Raw genomic sequence first — 19,967 nt, 5'->3', positions numbered from 1 at the left:
GTTTAAAGGGGTCAGAGGTTTCACCAACATAGAAGGCATCACAACTACATGCACTTAAATAAATCACCCATTCTGTAGAGCAAGTAATCATGTCTCGATTCTCAAAAACTTTATGTGTATTGAGTGAGGCAAATATCTTGGTTTTAACCATATGGATGCAAAAAATATGTTTACCAACTAGAAAGCAACCCATTTTCTTCCTGTGCACACACACGTTGGTTTATATAAACATATATATATATATATATATATATATATATATATATATATATATATATGTCCATGGGTCTATTTTGTTTGGTTGAAAGCCCATATACAAGAACGTTATTTTCGTGAGACGAAACTAACGAAAACCATAATCCTAAACCGCACAGTTTTTCCGAGGGCAAGTAAACACTTGCTCAACATGGGGAAATATATCCTTTTCTCCACTTTAGTGCAATCCTGGAGTTGGTATATATATTTAGGGGGGGTGTGGCAGACATAGCCCACCACCTAGGTTGGTTTCAGATACTATGGTGTTTTTTTGTGAAGTTTTGGGCAAATGTTTACTTGTCCTTGGAAAATGAATGGTTTGGAATTTTAGTTTTTGTTATTTTCATCTGGTGAAAGTAATGTTCAAGTATTTGGGCTTTTGAGCATGCAAAGTAGATCCATATATATATATATATATATATATATATATATATATATATATATATATATATATATATATATATATCTCAGACAAAAATAACGTTCAAGTATTAGGGCTTTCGGAGCATGCAAAATAGATTCATATCTGTCTTAAGGTTGCCAGCTTTTCAAGTAAAAAATTCTGGACATGTACATGAATGCAAAATGCATGTAATTTTTGTACCCCATCCCCTCCCATGCAGCCATTCCAGTGTCCCATTACTTGGCCATTTCTCCATTTATTCTCTGTTGCCATAAACATTCTCTGGGATTCAGCAAGCAGCTGTGCAGGAATAAGTTATTCCTGCATGGCAGGGACCGTTCCTGTTCAGCATGGCAGCATGCCATGCATATTTATGAAGGTGCGCTGTCATGCTCTAAAAAGGACATGGTTCCATGTACGAGCGCAGGGGGTGTGTCTGAGAGCAGAGGTCTCACAATACACATGCTCCCTGCAATCCAGAATTGCTTTTTGGCAAATAAAAATGAGTGAGAATGCTCATAACACCACAACCTGTCAGGAAAACAAAAATATATGTGGTCAAAGGCAAAAGAGACAATCGTCCCTACCAAGCCTACCTCTCAACTGTACAGATTTTCATAGAATGCCCAGATGTTTACCTCATATTTATGGTAGCCCCCCTAAAATGTGTACCTGTCTGGCAAATAGCTGAGGATTGAAGTAATTAAATAATGACAAGACATTTGAGTTTAAGACTCCACACATCCATCAGAAAATTCATGCTAATGTAAAACCTATTATTCTATCAACTTTTTAAGTTTGTAAGAGCAATATTTAAAATCTGCCCCTATTTTCCCCCCATCATTGTAGGCTTTGTCCAGATATTTTGCTCTAAGAGGTTGAGAGATATGCTACCAAGCCAAAAGCTATTAGGATAACACAGGCAGCATAAGCACATAGTGCACACCTCCCAACCCATCAGAATAAGTAATGTGGAAAAAGCCAAAAGAGACAATTGTCCCACAAAGTAGAAAGCTGATAAAATAACAGGTTTAGCATTAGCAGGGATATTCTGAAGGGTATAGATAAAATAACACAACAACACTTTTTTTTTTAATGAGATAAGTTTAAGTATAGCTGCACGTGTGTGCCCGGTGCTTAGCTATGCTTAGTCCAGCTTAAACAGCACAAGAAGTTAAATAGCAAGAGACATCCAACATAAGCAGTATTGCAATAGTGTAGTAGTTAGAGCGTATGCTTTGCAAACACCCATTCCTGATTCGATCCTTACTATAACCAATTCACATTTTACATGTGAAAGCAGTACATAAACAATTTTTTTTAGTATTACCTACTAAATAACATATATTTGTTAACCAGAAAACTGCATTAGGTCCAGATGTGAGGTGTCAGTTTAATAAAGTTGTGAAATCTCCATATAAACACAAGTGCCCTATGCAGTATAGTCACACATGAATAAAGTAATGAAAGCACATTGGGGAATGTCAGGGAAAGTAAACAAATTTATAATATGTAATGAATGATGAACCAATGCCATACAGCAGATAGTCTATAAAATGAAAAATAAGAAATGCTAAGCATTGCACAGCTCTGCTTACCAGGTGTAAGCATTGTGTAAATATGACTGCTAAGCAATGAGTAGCCCAGCTAAGTAGATTTACCTACTGGTAAGCAGTGCTGAACCTATCCCTTTAAGCAATGCCAACCTTAGCTAAGCAGGTTTGCCTATAGCTTAGCTTAGCTCAGCATATTCAAAACTGCCCAAACATGGAAAAGTGCAGGAAATCAGCCTTATTTAAACCCCACAGGTGGGAATACAGCTAATAACTGGTTGCAGCTTCCCACTGTAGGCAGGGTGGCTGGAGTTGGAGAGGGATTGTGCTTCCAGGTGCAGCGCTGGAGCATACAGGAGTCCAATGTTATGGTAGGACTTCTGGTAAAAAACCATGATGAGAGACTACTGCAGGGCCAGTACCAGAGCTCCCAATATAAAGCGATAGCCTGGGAACATCTCACCCATGATCTCACCACTGCCACTGGTATCTCTTAGACTGGTGAGCAGGTCAGGCACCACTATGCCGACTTAAAGCGGAGAAAGTGGGAGGTCTTGGATGAGTGGGTCTAAGAAGCAAGGCAGAGGGGTAATGTCCCAGCAGTGTGTAAGTAGTCACACCATTACTGTTTACTAAAGCCCAGGGTGTGTATGTGATGGATAGGTATGCCTAAATATGTCTCTATTTCCTTTATAGCTGCAGCTGAACGGGCTGTGAGTCAGGAAGCCAATGAAAGTAGGCTGCAAAGGCTGCATCACGAGGCTGGTGAGTAACAATCCTACTTGTAGTAGTCATACCAAATAAATATAAAGAAGCAGAAAGTCATCTGACAGTATAAAAACTGCTGTATGGGTTGTACTGAATAAACCAGACAATATGACAATAATAGTCCTATATAGGTCATATTTAAATAAAATTGCAACTGCCTGGCAATAAAGCTCTAAATCCTGGACTAGTTGTGTTTACTCTGGTATTGTATGGCATTTATTGTTGCATTCCCTGAATAGTAATGTTGTATTAACCACTGTTACCCATACTGTGCTACATAAAAAAATGTCTAGGAATGTCTGTATAAGAATATTGTAAGTACAAGACCAGATTGTACAACCAAGAGAGACTTAGACAGAAAACACTGAAGAGATAGACAACAATATCCAAATAGCACACTCTACTGTGACTTAAATTGTTGTATTTGTAGCAGACACAGCCATGGTTTGAATCCTGGGAGTGGTAGTAAGCTGTATGCATAATCATACCTCTCAACTGTACAGATTTTTCAGAATGTCCAGATAATTGGCTCATATTTTCAGCCTGTTCTTCTGTCCCCCTGGTAAATCAGTGGGATGATCTCAGAATTGTAGTCACAAAATAATGACATACATTTGATTTTCAGACCTCAAAACCTTCAGAAAATGTATATTAAAACAAATCCTGTCACTCATGCAACTCTCCAAGTTTACAACAGCAATATTCAAAACATGTCCCTATTTGTACCCCCATGTTGATAAGCTTTGTCCAGAGTGTGTGCATTAAGAGACTGAGAGGTATGTGCATAATATTAACTTTGAATCTGGGAATATGTGTAAAACAGTCAGGTAGTGTTAACAAACATTCCCTCCACAGGTTTACCAGGTAAGAGATGTAAGGATTTAGCTATAAGACAGTTGAAGTATACACTTTGTACAAACATACCACTGTCCAAACTAAGGCCATAGGGTATTAGACTTCAAGCTGATGTAGCCCCAGGCCTAAATAATTCAGTTAGTCTGAAGCCCGTTCTGGCTAAAAGACAGAGAGAAGTTTTATAAGTTTAAGTTTTAATTATTAATTATTAATTTTTAAGTATGGTGCATGTGATTTCATATGAAACAGTATAAAATTGTTTATTTATAAAAATATATATGCTTTATAGATGTGATTTTTTATGTGCTACTTTGCATATATTTATTGATTCATTGTAGCTTTAAATTTTTATTGTTAGGTGGGTTGGGTTGAAGCATGTGACTTTATGTTCTCCTATTTAAATGGTGATTTTTTATATGTTAAGTTATACTGATGAAGGGTGTAGACCCGAAAGCTTTATTTAATAAAGATCCTGGTGTATATTTCGTTGTAATATGTGTAAAACAGTCAGGTAGTGTTAACAAACATTCCCTCCACAGGTTTACCAGGTAAGAGATGTAAGGATTTAGCTATAAGACAGTTGAAGTATACACTTTGTACAAACATACCACTGCCCAAACTAAGGCCATAGGGTATTGTAATAATACCTGTACCTTAATGATTAGAGCAATGATCATTAAAGTTGTGAGTACTACAAGGATATATAAGTTGTTAATTGACATCTATCCCCCCCCCACCATATCTGCAACAATAATCTAAATACACAAATCAGTGGGTATGTTTACATCAAACCTACTGTTGGGACATATGTCATATTGTTCAATAAATATTGAAATGTGTTTCTATTAATGTTCCATGCTGAAATACTATCATTGGCGGCCTGTTGCTATCAATGTAACCTGCATGCTATTGTAATGGCCACTGTGGTTCCATATGTGCATGTGTTCTGTTTGCTATGCAGCTGTTCCAAATCTAGTGTTTTGGGTTAATGGGAATATCTATGCATGCTGTTATAACTAATCCTGCATTGTGTTGACTATTACTAACCCACATATGTTTTAAAACTGCAACACAATAGCATGTTTGGGAAGGCTGTTCTGAGTAGAACCACCATGGCACTAGGCCACAGCACATCAGGGACCCAACCCAGGACCTCCTTGTCTGCTGATCCTGCACCACTTTTGGGTGGAACCGCCTCAGGGAATGGGGCTCGTCCCCCTCCCCTGGGAGCACACGCACAGACAGGATCCTGTCACCTGAAGTCAGGTCCAGGGTCTGGTGCATAGAGAGCTCTGCAGAGAATTGGGGGATCTGCTACACCATCTTGAGGCTCTCGTGACACAATTAGAGGGACAGCCTGCCCCTTCTGTTCAGCCCCCAGTGCAGCCACCTTCAGGGCCGTGAAGGTGCAGTGGTGACTGCCCATGGGTGGGGACCTCAGTCCCACTGTTTCCATTTGGGGGCTCATGGGCTTCCAATTTCCAAACACCCCTCCCTGTCCAATATGTTTACCCACCACATGTGTCATATACCGCCCCTGTATGCTGTCTTGTCTGTCTTCCGACCCAACCTACCTCCCCAAATATACCTACTATTCTTCCCCAACAACCCACTCTCACCTTAACAAAAAAAGGGCAATCTGTTCCCAACACAAATTTCACACCATACATAACTGTCCATTTCACACCCGCTTACAACTGCTTACAGGTGTCTTAATCACACTGTATCCAACAGCCCTTGTTCTGGCCAGCAGATAAATTATCAGCCCTTGCAACTGTCTAACTCAGGACCCTGCACACCATAGACTCATCAATTTACCAGTAAGCCATCTGAGCTGCAGATATGTGTGATGTTTTCTCAAACATATCATGCAGCATAGTCATTCAACAGTAGGGAAACATTTTATATATATATATATATATATATATATATATATATATATATATATATATATATTGTGTGTGTGTGTATGTGTGTATATAAAACATATGCCCATAACATGTAGTGGAGTCATACCTCAGCAGCAATAGTCACAACCTCTTAGTGCAAGGGGATGTCATGTAAGTATTGCAGGTATAAATGTAGAACGTTGTTACAGTAATAGGGGTTGTGTTAACAGACATGTTGTGTGGGACATCACTTCTGATACTGACATGTACATCATCAGTTACTGACAGACATTATAAGATCATCATAGTGAAGTAGCACACAAATCACAGTAATGATCCTGTATAATGCAGCAGATATCTGACCAATAAATGTGGACAGTGACACAATCTGGTCAGTCCAGAGGTATATACAGAACTCCTGATTGCAAGATGTGTGGACCAAGCCTGACAATGTGGATGTTTACAGCCATGTAAATGGGGATATCACAAAAATACTGGAATAGAAAAGCACACACAGCTGATGAAATCACACACTCCTATCTGAATTAACACATATTAACTGGAGGAGCAGAGGTCCCAAACCCACATACTTCCCACTAGTTAGTGACATACATCTTTACAGTATCCCACTGCTTTGTCAGAACTACACTACAGTTATGGTGGCCAGGCAACAGTACATCTGACAAATATCTGGACATAACATCACACTAGGTAAATACACTGAGCTGCTAGGCATGTCACAAAGCACTGTGAAAACTACAGGCAGACTGCCACAACACTGACCCAAGTTTCCTATGGGGGAATACACATGTATTTTCAAATATAGCAGGCACTACAGGCATGTAACAGCATGGAGTAACAGACACCAGTGTGAAAGTGCATACCCACAACCAATCTGAACACAGTCACAGTCACATTATGGTAAGCCTAATTAATATTACAGTATATGGACTGTGTGAACATAACCATCCTCATATGTGCCACTCACACAGTAACCCTACATATACTGGGCCAATACACAGTATATTCTGATACCTGACTGTGGTATGGTACATGTTCATAGGTTCATAGGTTCATACTAGGCTATCTGCCCTAGGGCATTTACAAGCCTAGCCAGAGTGTGTTTGGCTTTTGCCACCCCTTGGAATGAGTATACTGTGCCCATTTTAAGGTTTAGTTTACTGTACCTCTATGTAACAGTGACACAGAAGTGACCCCCGGGATAAACCTACGATCTCCCATCCACTTGTCGAGATTTCTCTTGAAGAGAGTCAGTGAGGGGCTCTGCCTAACATGGACTGGGATCTTATTCCAGAGTGAAGGGAGCCTCTGGGTTATGAATCTGTCCCTCCAGCATGTCCTATTTATTTCTGTGCTGAGGTTCAAATCTCTCACTCGCGTAGCTCTGGTGGATTTGGATTTTCTGAGGTGGAGCATGTCCATTAATTCCGGGTTGGCATATGTTTGAGTCCCTTGATCCTCTTGGTGAGGTACTTTTGGGGTCTTTCCAATTGCTGCAGGTGTCGGGTAAGGTACATCCCAAATGGGGCATTGTACTCAATTATGGGCCTGATGAGGGAAGAGTAAAGGGGACAATGACCTCTCCCGATCTAGATGTGAATCCCTTCATGATAAGGTGGGCAATATAGAAGGTCTTTCTAACCACTTTGGCAATGTGAGTGTCAAATGAGAGGTTATTGTCAACTTGGGTCCCTAATTACTTCTTCCATACTTAATGGATTACCACCTATGTGGTAATTTGTGGGCACTTTGTTTTTCCCAAAGGGTATGACTATACACGTTTTGGCATTTAGTTTAAGGCCATGGCTCTGGCACCAGTTTTCCGTTTCTATGAGACCTTTTTGAAGGATGCTTGTGTCCACTGGAGAATCAATTATGGCGCCCAGTTTGCAGTCATCTGCGAACTTGGTCAGCCACAATCCTCCCATGTTAGCCTGTACCTCAGAAAAATAAATACCGAACAAGAGAGGTCCCAGGACCGAGCCCTGTGGGACGCCACTTGTGACTGGTTTAGAGTCTGACATGGCTCCAGCAGTTCTGACCTTGTGGGTTCTGTCCTTGAGCCAGTTTGCAACCCATCTTATGACGTAGGGGTTTATATTTAAGCTGGAGAGCTTGTCTATGATGCCCGAGTGGGGTATTGTGTCGAAGGCTTTTGCAAGGTCAAGGTAGGCTGTATGAACTACCTTACCCTCGTCAATGGCCTTGGTGACTGTTTCAAAGAAGTCGACCAGGTTCAAGAGGCAGGATCTGCCTTTAACAAAGCCAAATTGGGTAGGATCCAGTGTCTGTAGGTCCCCATTGTCTTTGTTAATGAGTTCCATAATGATCCTCTCCATAGCTTTGCAGACCAGGCTCATCAAGCTTATGGGGCAATAGTTTCCAGGGTAGAAGCACCTCCTTTGTGGAGTGGGACCACTGTTGCTGTACGTCACTCTTTGGGTACATATCCTGTAGTAAGGCTGAGATTAAACAGCTGCCTTATGTGTGGGTTTAGCTCTTCTTGGAGTTCATGTAGCACGCAACCTGGGACACTGTCTGGTCCCATTGATGCTGTGTTTTTAGCTTTGGAGAGGGCGGCTCTCATCTGGGCATCTGAGATGTCAGGGAGGCAACACTCTGCTGGGATAGATATTTGTCCCTTTGGGGGGGAGGGGGGAGAAAAATTTGCACTGAACCTGTCTGCTAGTAGGTTGGCAATGTCTGTGGGTTCAGTGTATTTTTTGTCATTTTGGACTAACTCTGAGCATATCTGGGAGTTTCCACTCAGGTTTCTAACATAACTAAAGAAAGCCTTGTGATTATCTTTAGTGTCTTGTGCAATTTTTCTCTCAAAGTTGGCCTTGGATGATTTTATGAGTGATCGTAGTTTTTTGCTAGTAGTGATCAGAGATGCCTTCCCTTTTATGGATTTTGCTCTTTCATGTAGTAGCTTCCTCCTTCTGTTGTATAGCTTATTAATGGCTGGGGTCCGCCAGACAGGATGCTTGCCTTTGGGGGAATGGGTCTTGGTTTTATTTGGGATTGCATGATCCATGCATTCCTGTAGGTGTCCATAGAATGCGTTTATAAAGGATTCAGCAGAGTGGGCTGTGGTTTCCACTGGTCCGGGGGCCTTGAAGGATTCCACTTCGGTCTTAAGAAGTGTGAAGTCAACTTTTGAGAAGTTCTTCACTGTGGTCTTCTGTGCTGGGGTTGGGGGCGGGATGTGGATTTCCAGGGAGATCTTACCAACAAGGGGTATACTTCAGGTATGGAGCATTGTGTCCCCATGTTTGTGATGATCAGGTCTAATATGTTTTCCCCTCTTATGGGAGAGGTGACTAGTTGTTCCATAGCATTTGAGTTTATGAATTCTAGGAACCTTTGGACTAGGGTATTGGGGCTTGAGTAATGCTCCCAGTCTATGTTTGGGTAGTTGAAGTCCCCCAATATGATGGTATTTGGAGAGACCTTCATATTCTCCAGTGTCTTTAGGAAGGCCGAGTGGGGTTCCTGAGTTTGAGATGGTGGTCTGTAGCATGCTACAAACTGGAGGGCAGTTTTGCCCACTGTTAGTTGCACATGTATGGTCTCCGATGCTTCGTGCATTGCCACTAACCTGGAGGTGTGGGTATCCTTGATGAATATGGATACTACCACTCCTTTTCTGGCTTGGTCCAAGTTCTGGGGCCAAAAAGCATGATATGAGGTATAACCTGGTAGTGCTGGGGTGCTCTCTGGAGCCTTGAACCAGGTTTCTGTCACTGCACAGACATCGATGTTCTCCATACTGAGGAGGGCTTCGAGAGCGTGCATCTTGAGGTTTAGACTTCTGGCATTGAGTAGCATTACCCTTAGTTTCTTTTTACTTGTAAGGAGGTGGGTTTGTCTTTTGAGCCTTGCCTAAAAAAGGCACTATGGGGGTGGCAAGAGCCTTTGCCAATATCCGAAAGCCCAGGGGTGACAGATGCAAGCCATCCCTTGTGAAGCAGCGTGGCTTGTTGAGCATGTCATCCCAAGCAGACAGACATTGGATCCCCTTAGAATGACACCAATACTTAAGCCAATTGTTAAAATTGATCATTTTGTCTTTGTACTGTGGCATCATTCTTGGTGTGGGTAAGATGCTGCTCAAGGTCAGGGTCATACCGGCCTGGGCTACATAATCAGAGAGCTCCTCTATGTCTCTTTTCATGTAGTCCAGGGAAGTACATCTCAAGTCATTCACACCAGCATGGACAATGACTGAGTCATATTTGTACCTGCTTTGGAGTGACCTGAGTGCTTGTGTTATGTGGCGGATTCTAGCACCCGACAAGCAGCTTACTGTGACCTTTTCCTTGTTCAGCCTGGTGAGCGGGACATCAGTGTGTCTGACTATAGAGTCACCTATTACAAGTGTGTCAGGTATGTTGTTTAGCCTTAAGGGCTGTGACTGTTTGGCACACTGACTTTGTGAATTATGTGTTGCATGTGTTTTGTTTTGAGGTAGTGGTTGCTTGGATGTCTGCTTTGGAGGTCTCTGTTGCTTTGGTAGATTTTTATTTAGAGCCTCCGAGTATGTTTTTGTGTGTTTATGTGTTTGGTTTGCAGTTGTGGTAGGTCTATGTGAGACTGGATTTGTGGTGTGTGTGGTTTCCTTCTCCTCCTGACTGGTTATGCCAGTACTGAGTCAAGAGAGCTCAGCCTCCAGTTTGGCTATATGGTTGCATCTCTCACATATTTGTATTTATTGGGAGGAGGAGAGGGTTGTCAGTCTGGCCCTACAAACATGTGCACTTATAGGGCACCATAAACTGGAGCAGCATGCAACATCAGATAGAACAGGACCAAGAGCAATAAGATCTACCACAGTCTATACACAGGCCAAATAACACAACCCAAATGACACATAGCCCTGAAACTCAGTGTGCCACTCAACCATAGCTCATAAGGCATAACAACATACCCAACACTCTAGTCATAGGTGACTCTATAGTCAGGCACACTGATGTTCCACTCACTAGGCTAAACAAGGAGAAAGTTACTGTCAGCTGCCTGTCAGGTGCCAGGATCCGCCACATAATGCAGGCACTCAGGTCACTCCACAACAAGTACAAATATGACTCTGTCATTGTCCATGTTGGTGTGCATGACCTGAGATGTACCTCCCTGGGCTACATGAAAAGAGACATGGAGGAGCTGTCTGATCTTGTAATCCAGGCAGGTATGACCCTAGCCTGAGTAGCATCCTGCCATCACCCAGAATGATACCACAGTACAAAGACAAAATGATTGACTTCAAAAATTGGCTAAGCTTCTAGTATCATTCTAAGGGGATCCAGTATCTGTCTGCCTAGGATGACATGATCGACAAACCACGATGCTTTGCCAGAGATGGCTTGCACCTGTCGCCCTTGGGATTCCGGATACTGGCTAAGGCTCTTGCCACCCCTATAGTGCCTTTTTTAGGCAAGGTCCAAATGACAAATTCACCACCATAACAGGTACAGGCAAGCAACTTCTGAGGGTAATGCTACTTAATGCTAGAAGTCTAAACCTCAAAATGCGCTCACTCAAGGCACTCCTTAAAATGGAGAACATCGACATCTGTGCAGTGACAAGAGATCTGGTTCAAGGCTCCAGAAAGCAACCCTGCATTACCAGGCTATAATTCATACCACACCTTTCAGCCACCTAACCTGGACCGAAACACTGAAGGTGGAGGCGTGTCCATATTCATTAAGGATATCCACACCTCCGGGCTAGTTGCTCAGCATAATGCATCCGAGATTATCCAAGTGCAGTTAACTCTGGGCAAGACTGCAATCCAAATTGTAGCTTGCTACAGATCCCCTACCATGCCCCAGGATTCCCACTCCTCATTCCTTGATACACTGGAAAATATTAGGGTACAACCTAACACCCTAATAATGGGTGATTTCAACTACCACACCATTAACTGGGAAAACTACTCATGTACCAACTCTTGCGCTCAGCGTTTTCTGGAATTCATAAATTCCAATGTCTTAGATCAACTTATCTGCACCCCCACCAGGGGCAGCAATATCCTAGACCTGGTCATTACCAACATGGGCAACTGGTGTTCCACACCAGAGGTTAGTACCTTGTTGGTCAGATCTGACCACAAGCTAATCAATCTAGACATCTACATCCCACCCCCACCCACCATTAGGGAAACCACCATAAAAACTTTCTCCAAAGCCAACTTCACGCTTCTTAAGACAGAAGTGACAAACTTCATGACACCCATGCTGATGGACAATAGAGGTACTACTGCTGAATCCTACACAAATGCACTTTATAAGCACTTACATGAGTGCATGGATTGTGCAATCCCTAACAGAACCAAGCTGCTATCCTCCAAAAAAAAGAAGCCAATCTGATGGTCCCCTGCCAAACTCTACAACAGAAGAAAGAAACTGTTGCAAAAAAGAGTAAAATCCCATGATTGGGGGAACTCCATGGTCAGCCTCAGTAAGAAGCTGAGATCCCTCATAAAATCCTCCAAAGCTAGTTACAAAAACAAAATTGCCACTGATTCTAAAGACAACCATAAAGCATTCTATAGTTATGTCAAGAATCTCAATGGCAACACTCAGATCTGCTCTGAGTTACAGCACAATGGCACTAAATATACAGAACCAACTGATATTGCCAACATTCTGGCAGATAGGTTCAGTGCTAACTTTACCCCTCTCTCACCCCCTAAAGGGCCCATCTCTATACCGGAAGAATGCAAAGTTCCTGTAATCACGGCTGCACAGGTAAAAAACACTCTCCAAAGCCAAGAACACAGCATCCATGGGACCTGACGACATCCCAGGCTGCGTTCTACATGAACTGCAGAACGAAATGGCACCCAACCTAAGTACCATGTTCAATCATAGCCAGACCTCAGGCTTTGTGCCCATTGAATGGCGCACAGCAATGGTTATCCCACTCCACAAAGGGGGAGCCACCACGGACCCTGAGAACTACTGCTCCATCAGCCTGACGAGCCTGGTCTGCAAAGCTATGGAACGTATCATCATGGAACTTATAAACAATGACATTGGTAATCTCCAAACTCTGGACCCTACCCAGTTCGGGTTCGTAAAAGGCAGATCATGTCTTCTAAACCTGATAGACTTCTTTGAAGTGGTCACCAAAGCCGTAGATGAGGGTAAGGTGGTTCACACAGACTATCTAGATCTCGCCAAGGCTCTTGACACCATCCCCCACTCTGGAATTATACATAAACTCACTAAACTAGGTATAAATTCCTATGTCACAAGATGGGTTGCCAGCTGGCTCACTGACAGAACTCACACTGTGAAAGTAGCAGACTCTAAATCCAACTTCAGACCAGTTACAAGTGGAGTACCACAGGGTTCAGTCCTGGGTCCTCTCCTGTTTGGTATCTACTTCTCTGAAGTACAGGCTAACACAGAAGGTCTTTGGCTAACAAAGTTTGCAGATGACTGCAAACTTGGAGCCATAATCAAAACTCCTAACAATGTGGACATCCTACAAAAGGGCCTCACTGAGACAGATGCCTGGTGTCAAAGCCATGGCCTCAAGCTCAATGCCAAAAAGTGCATTGTCATCCCTTTGGGTAAAAACTCTTTACCCATGAACTACCACATAGGCGATAGTCTACTTAACACCAAAAGTGTGATAACAGACCTTGGGACACAGGTGGACAGTAGTCTATCCTTTGATAATCACATTGCCACAGTAGTCAGGAAATCCTTCTACATGGCACACCTCATCACAAAAGGTTTCTCATCCAGGAAAAAAGAGATCATTGTTCCCCTCTGCTCATCACTCATTAGACCCATTATAGAGTACAATGCTCCTTTTGGTATGTACCTCACAAGACATCTACAACTGGAAAGGCCGCAGAAATACCTCACAAAGAGGATTACCAGCCTTAAACAGATGCCCTATGCAGACCATCTCAAAAAACTCCAGCTTTACTCTGTCACATATCGTCTACTCGGTGGCGATCTCTGCCTAACATACAAAGTTATGTTAAACCCAGACTTGTTGGACATGCTCCACTTAAAGAAATCCCAATCCCTCCAAGTTACATGCTCTAGGGACCTAAACCTTGTCACCACAATAAACAGAACATGCTGGAGGGATAGATTCCTGTCCCAGAGGCTTCCCATACTCTGGAACAAACTACCTATCTATATCATTTAAAGCTCCTCATTAGCACTCTTCATGAAAAATCTTGATGATTGGATGGGAGATAGGAAATTCATCCCGGGGATCACATCTGTGGCTCTGCTTGACATGGGCACAGCAAATTAATTTTCTTGGGTGGAAAAAGCCAGGGTACCATTTGGCTAGGCTTATATAGGCCCTAGGGCCAATAGCCTAGTACCTACCTATGAACCTATGAACCTATGACAATGGTCTCCAGTGTGGCTCAGAGGTATAGTCCCTGCAGTGGTCCTCACAGGTGGGTATTGTATTCACCATTCACTCATTTGGGTTACTATTGTGGGTGGCCAGTGATGTGCACTGCTTCCCATGTATATGATCTATATCCCACAACATGGACAGTGTCTGGATTGTGCACATGCCCCACACGCATATTCTGTGATGTGTGGAAGTGTGCTTGAGGTCTCTGGGGCATGTTGTGTGGACAGATTGTTATCTTCTGATGTAGCATTCCTGACTTCATTTGCTGAGACCTGGCTATGGAACTGAGGTTGTGCTTGCACCTACATTGACAGCATAATACAGGTATTCAGGGGAGTTAGTGGCATCTGTCCATACAGGGTATGTGTATAAGGCATGGTATTCCCTTTCTGGGTTACATTTGCAGACTCTACAGTTGTTGCAGGCGTCCAGTGGGGAACATAGCAAAAGGACCACTGTAAGCATTTATTTGCCTACTGTAGGGATGGAACAGCGTGTCATGTCCTTTTACTTGCTGGATAATACAAACTCAGTCAGAAGGTATAACACATCACAATACTTTCTGATGTTAGTGACACTGTTGTGGTCAACAGGCATGTAGTCCACTGCAATCACACTGTAGTTACTATCTGTGAGGCAATATGCAGGGAACTACTAATATAGTGTTTGTTGCCTAGCCAAGTGTGTTTGTGTATGAAATGTGGGTGGAGAGTGTTCTCTTGAATAATACAAGAGTTGCCAATATTGTTCATCAACCCATAATGTCACATTAGAGCTATGGATTGTCTACATCAGCCTCTCTGGTGTTAGACATCTGTTGTCCTTGTAAGGTGGACATTGTGACATGTACTCGGTCCTCAACATAATAATTTAGTAAATTCCTGTTATTACACAATCACAGCAACCTCCAAAAAGGATACTGATGACAGACAAACCCCCACACACTTGCTAGTACTGAGATTCAAACATCTACCTAGCTATGTATTATGACTACAGTGCACCACATTTATCGCATGCACCATGGAGCTTATAGGATGGATCTTATCCCAAGGTACTTCTAAGGTGAGGAACATCACCAGCCCTTGTAAATACTGGCATTGGGTGATGTAGTGGGTGAGAGATCCCAAAAATAATTTTACCCTAAACCCACATTTACATATGCCAGGGGTGATGTTCAAACCTGCACCTAACAATCTTTACAGACCATTATGTTACACATTTACCACATGCACCACTGACCTGACATGTTTTACAGTTGGCAACAGGTACTGCTAAGGTGGATGCTATCTGCAGTACTGCTAAAGTCAGGCTCTGGGATGTGTACTGGGTGTAAATGGGGCAAATATTTTTGAGGTATACACCTACATATGTACACACACAAACATTTACCACAGATGAGATTCAAACCCATAGCTGTGTAGTTACTGCTAGTATATTTCTCTCTATTACTGCTACTATATTGCTCCTTATTTATGGCATGCACCATGGAGCTGACAGGGCTAGCCATTTTCCAAAGGGGTATTTTGAGGTGACTGACATCAGCAGGCTTGCTAAAGTAGGGCAATGGGAGTGTAGTGACTGTGAATGGCCTCAAAATCATTAATCTCCACAAAAACACACACAAAGTTTCACAGTTGCCATGTCTGGGATTTGAACTCTTACCTAACTGGTATGCTACACAATAGCATTACACAGTTATCACATGTACCACATAGCTTATAGGGCTGGCTGTTATCCAAAGGGGTATTTCAAGGTGACTGACATCAACAGGCTTGCTAAAGTAGGGCAATGGGAGGTGTAGTGACTGTGAATGGCCTCAAAATCATTAATCTCTATATACACACACAGAGTTTCATAGTTGCCATGTTTGGGATTAGAACTCCTATCTAACTAATATGTTACACTATAGCATTACACAGTTATTGCACATGCCACAGAGCTTATTGGGTTGGCTTTTATCCAAAGGGGAATTTCAAGGTGACTGACCACAGGCTTGCTAATGTAGGGCAATGGGAGGTGTAGTGACTGTGAATGGCTTCAAAATCATTAATCTCTGCACACACACAAAGAGTTTCACAGTTGCCACATCTGGGATTAAAACTCCTACCTAACTAGCATGTTACACTAGAAGCATTAAACAGTTATCACACATGCCATTGAGTTTATAAGGCTGAGAATTGGCCAGCTGGCTATTTCAAGGTGACTGACATCAGCATGAGTTCTAACATGGGCAATGGGAAGTGCAGTGTGTGTGAATGGGCCATAAACCATTCCTCTGGAAACACACACACAACACTCAATGAAACACAACTTTACATTTGACAGGACTGGGTATACAAATGCTAGATGAATATTAGGTTCATAGGTTCATAGGTTGGTACTAGCCTATCTGCCCTAGGGCCTATACAAGCCTAGCCATAACAATTCCCTGGCTATTTCTTCCCACACTATTTACTTCCCTGGAACCCTGTCTAGCAGGGCGACTTGACTTGATCCACGGGGTGAATTTCCTTTCTCCCATCCAATCATCAAGGTTCCTTTTGAAGAGGGCCAAAGAGGCGCTCTGGTTGACATGTATGGGCAGTCTATTCCAGAGACTGGGGAGTCTCTGGGTCAGGAACCTATCCCTCCAGCATGTTTTGTTTATTGTGATGACAAGATTTAGATGCCTGGAGCGTGTGGCTCTGAAAGATTGGGATTTCTTTATGTGTAGCATGTCCAACAGCTCTGGGTTTGACATGGCCTTGTATGTTAAGCAGAGATCATCTCGGAGTAGACGATATGTGACTGAGTATAGCTGGAGATTTTTAAGGGGGTCAGCATAGGGCATCTGCTTTAGGCCTGTGATTCTTTTAGTGAGGTATTTCTGCAGCCTTTCCAGTTGTTGCAGATGTCTTGAGAGGTACATACCAAATGGGGTGTTGTATTTTATAAGTGGTCTAATGAGGGATGAGTACAGTGGGACAATGACCTCCTTTTTTCTGGATGAAAAGCCCTTAGTGATGAGGTGTGCCACATAGAAGGATTTCCTGACTGTTGTGGCGATGTGGTTATTGAAGGTGAGACCACTGTCCACCTCTGTCCATAAGTCTCTTATCACACTTTCGGTGTTTAGTGTACTGCCACCTATGTGATAATTCATGGGTACATGTTTTTTTCCCAAAGGGGATAACTATACATTTCTTGGCATTGAGCTTGAGCCCATGGCTCTGGCACCAAGCATCTATTTCTGTAAGGCCCTTTTGTAGAGTATTCACATCATTTGGGGATTCAAAAATGGCTCCCAGTTTGCGGTCATCTGTGAACTTTGTTAGCCAGAGTCCCTTAGTGCTGGCCTGTACTTCAGAAAAGTAGATGTCAAACAAAAGAGGTCCCAGGACTGAACCCTGAGGTACTCCACTTGTCTGGAGCTGGATTTGGAGTCAGCTACTTTTACAGTGTGGGTTCTGTCAGTAAGCCAGTTGGCAACCCATCGAGTGATGTAGGGTTTAATGCCCAGCTTAGTAAGTTTATCTATGATTCCAGAGTGGGGGATGGTGTCAAAGGCCTTGGCCAGGTCCTGATAGGCTCTGTGGACTGCCTTACCCTCGTCCACAGCTCTGGAGACTGATTTGAAGAAGTCAATAAGGTTCAGGAGACAAGATCGGCCCTTCATGAACCAAAACTGAGTGGGGTCCAGTGTTTTAAGGTTGCCAATGTCTATGTTTATAAGTTCCATGATAATACGTTCCATGGCCTTGCATATCAGGCTCATCAGACTGATGGGGCGGTAGTTCCCAGGATCCAAGGTGGATCCCTCCTTGTGGAGTGGGATAACTGTAGCTGTGTGCCACTCAGTGGGCATGAAGCCTGAGGTGAGGGTATGATTAAACATGACACTTAGGTGAGGTGCCAGTTAATTTTGTAGTTCATGTAGTACACAGCCCGTACTGATTTGTACTATCATGTTACACAGTTATCACAAGCACCACAGACACTATAGGGCTGAGGGCTACCAAAAGCAAATGTCTACAGTGTTTGACATCGGCACATCATGTGATATTGGCCAATTCGATGTGTGGTGGGTGGGACAGGCCTCATGATGGCAATCTCTTGTCATTGTCTGCCTCTCTCTTCCCCACATCTTTGTTTGTGTATGTTTGACCTATTATAGTGTGTTGGCACTGGATATGTGTGAGTATTCCTATCCAGTGTGTGTGCAAAGCATGAATGGTGTGCAATGTGGTTTGTGGGTACAGACATCTGCGACTGACAGATAATGTATAGTCCATTGTTGTTGTCAGACATAGGCTTCATTTCTCTAAGTGTAGGAACATGCCTGGTATGACTTTCTGTACTGAGTGTGTGAATCCGTTCCAGGTAGGTTGTACTCCAGTGCAGGATTTTGTGTTCTACACCTACAGCTAGCAACCTGTTTCTGCAGGATATCTGTAGATAGGTTGACAATATGCAGTCACAATGGGTGAAAGATAGTGGGATACTGTAACTATTGTGTCTGTGCTGCTTGTGTTACATGGTTGGTGTTAGCAGAGATATTCAGACATATGTACTGTTTTACACTGTGCTGTATTATGCCATCAACTACTGAGAGATATACGTATTTGTTCACAGTTAATTCCTGGGAAACAAAAGCTGAATGAAGCTGTGTACAGTATTGTGGTCTGCTGCCTATCTCACTGACAGGCAGCAGTCAGTCAGATGGGACTCAGCTCTTTCTTCCCCCTGCATTTAAAAAATGGTGTTCCCCAAGGATCCATACTTGGTCCTCTACTTTTTAATATCTTTACCAACTCACTCTACTCCTCTTGTCCTCTGTCCACCATTGTCCAATATGCTGATGACTCTACAGTCATCACTATTGCAAACTCTCCCTCCAAATTCCTATCTACTACCCAGACATCCTTCAACTCTGTTGAGACATGGCTCAAAAAGCACCAGCTCACCCGTAACCCTAAAAAACAAAACTGCTACTCTTCCTCCCTAAATCTGTTAACCACATCAAATCTTCATTTACCATAACATCCTTAAATAACACTCCTATTGAAGTAGATGCCAACACAAAACTACTTGGCATCACCATAGATGACCAACTAAAATTTGATCTACGCATTAATAATTGCATCAGGAAAACCCATCAGAAGCTAGGACTTCTGTATAGAAATAGTAGATTCCTCACCACTGAAGCTAAGCATACTCTAACGCATGCCTATCTTCTTCCTTGTATAACTTGCTGCTCCCAAATATTTATTTATTTATTTTATTTAATTTAGTTTTTGTTAACCAGGAAAGTCAGACTGGATGATGTCCGTTTTCAGTGGAGGCCCGGGGAGAAAAGCTCCATTACATAACAAAAAATAGGACATTGTAACATCATTTATATCAAAAAAGTAGTACATCACAGCAGCACAAATTTAAAATATTATACAAAGTGAAGGAAAACACCCAGTATTCACTATTTTTCTATATAGTGAGAGATGAAAGAGAGAGAAATTATTGACCTTCTACATTTAGTATCTAGTGAGTTAGAGATGAAGTTCCTCAAGACAGGTAGGACATCACAGCAGTATATGCATTAAAATGGTATTTGACTACCATGCTGATAGTATACAAAGTGAGGTACATGCTTTTGTTCTACTTGACTAGTCTAGTGAGAGATGGAAAGCCATAGTGACTATTCAGTTTATGTCTATTTACATATGTACATTCTGTTTGTAATGCACAAACAGGTAGAGACTACATTGTGTATAACTCTACATTGGGGAGTTATGCATTTGAGGAAGTCATGCTAACTGGCCAGAAACAATAGTGGTAGGGATAGTATAGACA

Source organism: Protopterus annectens, chromosome 10.part0 (assembly GCF_019279795.1).
Source record: "Protopterus annectens isolate FY-2018-M chromosome 10.part0, PAN1.0, whole genome shotgun sequence".
NCBI lineage: Eukaryota > Metazoa > Chordata > Ceratodontiformes > Protopteridae > Protopterus > Protopterus annectens.
This window is presented reverse-complemented; position numbering follows the sequence as displayed.